This window comes from Mus caroli, chromosome 12 (genome assembly GCF_900094665.2).
Source record: "Mus caroli chromosome 12, CAROLI_EIJ_v1.1, whole genome shotgun sequence".
NCBI classification, from domain to species: Eukaryota; Metazoa; Chordata; class Mammalia; order Rodentia; family Muridae; genus Mus; species Mus caroli.
The window spans coordinates 30106319-30114181 of record NC_034581.1 but is presented as its reverse complement, the minus strand read 5'-3'; the positions used below and the strand labels follow the sequence as shown (position 1 = coordinate 30114181).

Below are 7863 nucleotides of genomic sequence, written 5' to 3'. Positions count from 1 at the left end.
CTTCCTTCCTTCCTTCCTTCCTTTCTTTCTTTCTTTCTTTCTTTCTTTCTTTCTTTCTTTCTTTCTTTCTTTCTTTCTTTCTTTCTTTCTTCTTTTTGTGGATTGCTTATTCTTTTTGCGTTTTCTGTTGTCTTGAAGCTCTCCTTTCTTATGGTAGCTTTAACCACTATCCTAGAACTTATAAATCCCTAGGAAGTATGTTAAACATCGTGGTATTATTTAGTATACAGGGTAAGAATCCCAGCAGATTAAAGTTTACATTTGCACCATTTCTTATCTTTTGGTATTGCTCCCATGTGTTTGTTTCTTTTGGTCTTTATAAGCCTTGTAATTTATTGCTATTATTTTTGTCTTACCTAGATAAGAATTTTTATGGGATCTAGGAAATTGTGAAAACAAGTATTTTTATCAGCACATCTAATCCTAAAGATATTATACTACCATTCCCATTAGTCTGGATTTTCACCTGGCATCGTACTGTCTTCATTTTTATGTGAACATTCTCAGCCTTTTATAATGGAAGATGCCATTACTTCTATACTTTAAGAGATAAAATAGAGGCAGAAGAAGATGCATTTAACCAATGTTTAACTTAATGTGTCTAAAACAGTAAACATTCGTGCAAACAGTTTCCTAATCATAATACAGATTTCCAAATTTTCCTGAATTTACAAAATCTGTCACTGAGATTGCCCCTTTGTTTCATTATGTTCCTCAGACTCAGAGGCTGGAAATGTCATCTCTAGTTCTTTTTAACTTCTGTCCCTGAGAAAAAACTCAAGCTCAGGTGGGGCTCACCTGGAGAGGTTTTTCAATTTCAATGTCAGCTCCTCTGTGATTTATTCCTGATATTCATTACACTTCATGTACTTTCAAGAATTTTTAACTTGAGAGCCATAGATACACACACACACACACACACATCAGACAGTAGAATGCCGGCATATTATGGATTAAGCATGGTGCACGAAAACAAGAACCAGACACAGTGGTGTTCACCTGTAATCCCAGCAGGAGGCAAGAAGAACCAAACTTCAGTGCCAGCCTCCTTCCTGGATCTCTGTCTCTGCACATCAATACAACAGCGACTAAAAACATGCCTGAGGAAGATATTCTACATATATTTCAGGAAAAAATAATCTAACATAGGGGAGATGCCAAAATAGATTCAGTTTACTTCAAAGACATGTGTGATGTACCAGTGTCTTTAAACAAGGGTCAATGTGACTGGTGAAGACATTTCTTGGAGTTATATAATTCTGCTTTACCACAACTATTCTACGCTGTGCTGGAATACAATCAGAGGACAACTTTGCAGAGCTGTTCCATCCTTCTGTACTTATATCGGTTTCTAGAATTTGACTCAGCTCAGAAGACTTGTATTACCATATGGAAATGGCTTTCTGTAGTGAGCAATCTTGCCAGCCAAAAACTAGATTTTAATCAACATTTTCTTTTAAGTTTGCATTTGTCACCAAATTCTGTATTTCATCTTCATCAATTTTCTTTGAGTTCATCATATTGATCTTCAACACTTAGTAATTATCTTTACATTTTTATTTTTAGAGATTATTTTTACGAACAATTATCAAATATGTATGTCATCTCTAAAGTATTGAACATTAGTAGTGATAGTCCTTCCTCTTGTAAGCTAAGGTCTATTTAATATTCTGTGGATGAGTGCCATATTGATCGGATATCCTTGTCTTCTCATAATGAATACCTTGAGCCCATACTGATTATATCGGAGTGTTCAGGACTTTTTAAAGGTATGAAGTAAATGCTACAAACAGTAGTCTAAGAACAATAAAAAGAATTTTCGTGTGTTAGCTTATGCAATTCTCTTTCTTAACTATAAGAGCAAACTGCCATTTGTACTACACTACTTAAGTAGTGTTTCCTGTGTGCTAAGATTTTAGAGAACTTGAAGGTTGAGCAATTTACTCACATTTCTGTCAAGAAGGAGAGTACTGTAAAACAGGATCTCTATGAGGTAACTGGAAACTTAGTTAAAACTAAGAAATGATCAAAATAAGGAAGAAAGTTTGAGATTCAAAGTGATAATAAATAAGTTGAGAATACAATTTTTCGACAAGTCATTTAAATGACAACAGAGTTCTACTTCCAGGAACATATTTTGACAGGGGGAAGAAAAATTTATTGCAAAATTGCTCCTTGAGATAATAAAAAATCACCCATAAAATAATTAATAATTAAGATTAACGTGTTCCTTCTCTCCTGCAGGGACTCTTCTGTTCTCTCCCAGTCCTCCCCATCCTAACTTCATTATCTATGCACACTCTTCCCATTTGGAACAGTTTTGGGAGCAGCAGCAGCAAGGTGATGTTTGAGAGGCAAAAAGCAATCACAGCTGGCCTGGGATCAATTGATTTCGAGAGTTCTTGACAGCCCTGCTCAGCTGATCCCAGCTGCACTAGGATGCAGCTGCTCTGCACTGGTCTTAGCAGCCTGGGTCCCCTCTTGGTAATTGATTGCAGGTGAACAGTGCAACTCACTGCATACTGTCCTCAGCCGGCTGTCCAATGGAATAGAGGGCATAGCTTATTCAGGGCAAAGCCCCAGCTTTATAGAAATCCCAGCATGCCGGTTCAGCATGCTGAATTAGACCTGACTGTATTCTTGTAGTCCCTATATAATGGTGGTGGGAGTTATTATATTATTTGAGTTTTTAGCTGTGTTCACCCCAATACTATAGCTATAACTCTTCAATTTTCCCAGAACACCTTGTTTACAGACATTAAATGTGTATCTAATCATATAATTAAGGGGAACATGAGTGATCATATTCCTAACTTTCTTTTTTTTTTTTTTTTTTTGTTTATCAGATAGTCTTTTATTGAAATATTTTCTTGTTGCTTCTTAACTAGCTGGGCACTCCACTGCACCACTGTTGATGTCATCTATGATGTCATGAGGGTGGCGGCCGTCCACATTGCAGCCCACAGACTGTGCGGTGTACCCAGGATCTCCTTGATAGTTCCAGAAAGTTCTCTAGCCAAAGACCGGTGTCTCATCTGCCGGGCAATGTTGACAATCTCATCAAAAGTGATGTTCCCACTGTGTTTAATGTTCTTCTGCTTCTTCCTGTCTCTCGGCGGCTCTTTGAGGGCTTTGATAATCAGGGCGGGGACAGAGAGGGCAGCACCTCGATCTGGGCCTGTCTGTTCTAGATGGTCAGTTTCACTGTAATTCTGAGACCTTTCCAGTCACGGGTAGCCTTGGCAACGTCACCGCCAACTTTCTTCTGAGACACACCCAGAGGACCGATCTTCAGGGCCAATGCGGATGTGGCGCCGACCTCGCCTCTGGTGCACCTCAGGTACACGACTTTGACCTCGTTGGGGTCGAACTTGGGCGGCATGGTGGAGGCGGCTGGTGTCGGATGAACCCGGATTCGGGACGACGGAAGAAAGTTGCACCGTTGCCTCCTCCGAGCCGAAAGCCGAAAAGCATTCCTAACTTTCAAAAGAATCACTGGGTGCACTATTACTATTGTTCTCACTACCATATCCAGTGAAACTTGAAGCTTCAAATAAAATGAATACACTTTCAATAAATATCCTCCATCTTCAAGCTTCTGGTAAAAAAAAAAAAAAGGCTTCTGGTAATTTTGGAACTCTTGCTGATAAAAATGAGTTCATCCTATTTCTGTTTTTACACACTTTAAAGTTGCATCATTTATCTCACATTGTTACATTATTTCTCAGATATATACATTTATATCACCTGCCTTATTTATGAATGAGGAGGGACCCATGCTCTAATGTAAGATGCCCAGAATGAGTGTTTCAGGAATAAACTGCTGACGTGTACTGTAAAGCACTCAGGACACTTTTATCACAGTCACAACCCTAATTCCAACCTCATCTCCGCACCAGATGTCATTGTTATCTCTGTTCAGTGACAAGGCTGTACCACAGCCAAATATCACATCCTCAGAGGCTACTCTCATTAATGGCCTGATAAGTGTTCAATTGCCTGTTCTTTGTAAAACAGAAACAAAAACCACCCAAACTCGAAGGTTTTTGTTTTTGTTTTTTTTAAATTTTCCATGTTGTAACTTGTCCTCCCATGGTTGATTTCATGCTCCTTCAGGATACCTCTGAAAATGGAGTAGACAAGTGTGTCTCACCTCAGAGCAAGTATAAACTAGTTCCCACAAATAGAGAAGAGGTGCAAGTAGCCATTGAGTGAGCAAATCATGAGATCTGTCAAAGGGACCAAAGCAGACACAATTTCCATCCTATATACAAATACTGGAGAAGGAATTATTCTCAGCACCTTTTTACGAGTCAGCCACAAAGCCTGTACACATCAGTTAGATGTGTCCTCTTTTTGGTTAAGCAACTTCTGGAGCCTGAACCAGGTGAAACACAAACTGGAAGGAGATAATAAGCTGAATGGGATGGATGGACTCAAAAAAACCAAAACAAAACAAAAAAAAAAACAACAAACAAAACAAAACACTCACTGTGTGAGTGGCAAGGAACGGCTAAGATTCTCCAAGAAAACACTATCTTTTTTTCTTTTTTTTTTTAATGAAACATGGGCTGATGCAGTATCTGTTTGTATGTATCTCTGTGTGTATATGTGTGTGTCAATATGTATGTATGTGTTTCTGAGTATGTGTGCCAGTATGTGTTTATGTCTGTCTCTATGTGTATATGTCTGTGTGTACATGTGTCTGTATTTGTGTGTATATCTGTATGTGTGCATCAGTGTGTATGTCTGTGTGATTCTGTGTCTGTCTGTCTGTCTGTCTGTCTCTGTCTGTGAGTGTTTCTCTCTCTCTCTCTCTCTCTCTCTCTCTCTCTCTCTNTGTGTGTGTGTGTGTGTGTGTGTGTGTGTGTGTGTGTGTATTTGCAGGACTGGGATTGAATTTAAAGCACTAACCATGCTAGGAAGCTCTCTCCCACTGAGCTATCTCCACAACCAGTTAGTATAATTTTGCTGTGTTGTTGTACGTGCATGGTATATGTACAGGTAAACTTTCAGAGCCCAGAGAAGAGAATATATCCTGCTCTGCCACTCTATGCCTTATTCCCTTGAGACAGAGCCTCTCATTGAATCTAGGACTAGGCTGCTGGCAAGCAGCGAAGTCCAGTGATTCTGCATTCTCATCTCTGCACTGTGCTGCGCTTACAGGCTTGTGTGCATTCTCACATGACTTCTTACATGGATTCCTAGGATGTGATTTCAGGTCTGGGCTCTTGCACTGAAGAGATTGTAATCCACTGGGTCCCCAACCCGGTTAGTATATGTTTTAATATAAGCACTCTCTTATCAGATATTCTAGAGCGCCTATCAAACAGTGCCCAGCATTTCTATCAATCAAAGTTTTCATGAGTAAAAGACTGAGGTCTTACCTATAGACATATGCCTGACTCAGTTAAGCAGAGTATCCAGAAATAGTTAAGAAGGACCCAGCAGGACAAAAATAAGCGCTACATTTTCCTGATGACTACAGAAAGTTTGTTTGTTCATGTAATTAATGGAAGGAAGTCCAGTTATTTCTACATTGTCACTTTTGTTTCTTTGTATGTTTTTAGACGATGTCATTTTTATTGTTAAAATCCCATCTCACACTGATTCCTGTTTGCTCATTCTGTCTCTGTACTCTGCTTTCAGAAGCACATGCACTCCAGCCTCTGAGGATCCACAGGTTAGCAGCTCCATCCGGACTCCCTTGCTCTGTGATCCATGGCTCACTTTACTCTGCTGATTGGTGGTGCTCAGATGATTAAGTAGGTCAGGATTCCAAGCTTACCATGAGAACAGGACAGTAACCTGCTATGGCTGAGGTCAAGAGGAGAACCTCAGCAATCAGATTGGTCCTTTAAACCACCAATGAAAGAGTACACATGGAGAGACCCATGGTTCCAGCTGCACATGTAGCAGAGGATGACCTTGTCTGGCATCAATAGGAGGAGGGGCTCTTGATCCTGTGAGGGCTTGATTCCCCAGTGTAGGGGAATGCCAGAGAGGTGAGGTAGGAGTGGGTAGGTGGAATGGGGAGCACCCTTATAGAAGCAGGGGGAGGGGATACAATGGGGGAGTTCCAGATGGGGAACCCATAAAGGGGATAGCATTTGAAATGTAAATACATAAAATATCCAATAAGTTTTTTTTGTTTTTTTTTTTGTTTGTTTGTTTGTTTTAATGCAGCAATGCAGTAAGTAGGCTCTCAATTTAGGAAGAAGTGTGTGTCCAGAGTGGTACTGTAATGAACTGCCAGGCAGATGAGTTCTTATGTGTGGGAAGCCACATATACCATTACAAGATGGCGCTGGCTACCGCTGGCCACCACCCATGAATATGGGTAAACAACCAATGTGCGCATGTGCAAAAGAGTTTTTTTGCCGAGTCACTGCCTGGCCCAAGGCATGTTAATGAGGTACTGAAAGCATAACCAATCAGGTGTAGACATGCCTCTCCTAGGCCTATATAAGCAGCACCAGTTCTGGGGCTTGGGGTCTTTCACATTCGCAGTAAAAGCTCTCCCAATAAACATGTTGCAGAAGGATCCTGTTGTGGCGTCTTTCTTGCTGGTGAGTCAGGCGTCTACACTTATGATGTAGGTGTTCTGTGGTTGCAACAGTGGAACCTGTGCTGCATTGGCAATGTGAGATTAAAAACCTCATGCATAAAGACTAAATGAAATATTAGACTAAGACTAAAATGAAAGTTTTCTTTTTGTTCAGTCACTAGATGCCTACATACATGAAAAAGACCTAGACTCCAAGAGAAATAATAATATCAAAATGCTTGACTAACACTTTATATGTACTTATAGGTTTTCTTAACATTCTAGTGCTAGACTGCTGTGCCAACTTGACAAGAACATGAGTTGTCTGAGACAAAGGAGTTTCAGTTGAGAGGTTCCCTTGATCAGACCAGCTTGTAGGCATATCTGTGGGGCATTTTCTTAATTAATGACTGATGTGGAAGGGCTCAGCCCACTTGGGCACTGCCACCCCTAGGTAGGTTAGCCTGGGTTGTATAAGAAAGCAGGTTGTGCTTTCTTGTAGATCATCTGTCCCTAATGGACTGCTCTGTCCGGCTTCATTAAGAGAGGATGCACCTATGTGGGAGGGTGGGCTGACACCTATAAGCCCAGCATGGTGAACAGAGATGAGAATGGAGAAATTACTGGACTTTGCTGCATGGCAGCAGCCTGGTCCCAGATTCTGTAGCAGGCCCTGTCTCAAGAGAATTCAGCATAGAGTGGTACAGCAGAATATATTCTTTTCTCTGGGCTCTGAAAGTTTACTTGTACATATGCCATGCACATATGATACACAAAGCAAAATCATACCTTCCCCTTCTTAAAAGAGAAGTGGAACGTGGAATGGGGGAGGACTTGCATGATGGGATATTGGATATTAGGAGGAGAGAAAGGGCTGATATTCGGTTGTAAAGTGGAGAGAGAGAGAGGAGAGAAGAGGAGAGGAGAGGAGAGGAGAGNGAGAGAGAGAGAGAGAGAGAGAGAGAGAGAGAGAGAGAGAGAGAGAGAGAGAACTGAGCAAGCCCTAAGGAGCAAGCCAGTTAGCAATATCCCTTCATGGTTCAGTTTGTGCTTCAAGCTCCTGCCTTGGCTTCCCTCAGTGATGGGCTATTACTTTGAAGTATAAAATAAAATAAACTTCTCTCCCCTAGAAGTTGCTTTTGGTTACAGTGTTTATCAGAGCAACAGAAAACTAATGACAGAAGTTGACATTTTGAAAGATACTACTTTTTTTTTTCTGATCAATTGGTTGAGATTTCTATGTGCATGTGTGAATAAAGAGTCTATTCTTTATAGGTATAGATCAGATCTGATCCTATACACTTCTGAAATGTACA

At 40.6% G+C, this 7863-nt stretch overlaps 1 pseudogene; it reads right to left on the bottom strand.

Annotated features, from left to right (window-relative positions):
• Positions 1–2838: 2838 nt before the first annotated feature.
• On the bottom strand, positions 2839–3460 carry LOC110307368 (annotated as a pseudogene).
• Positions 3461–7863: the final 4403 nt, after the last annotated feature.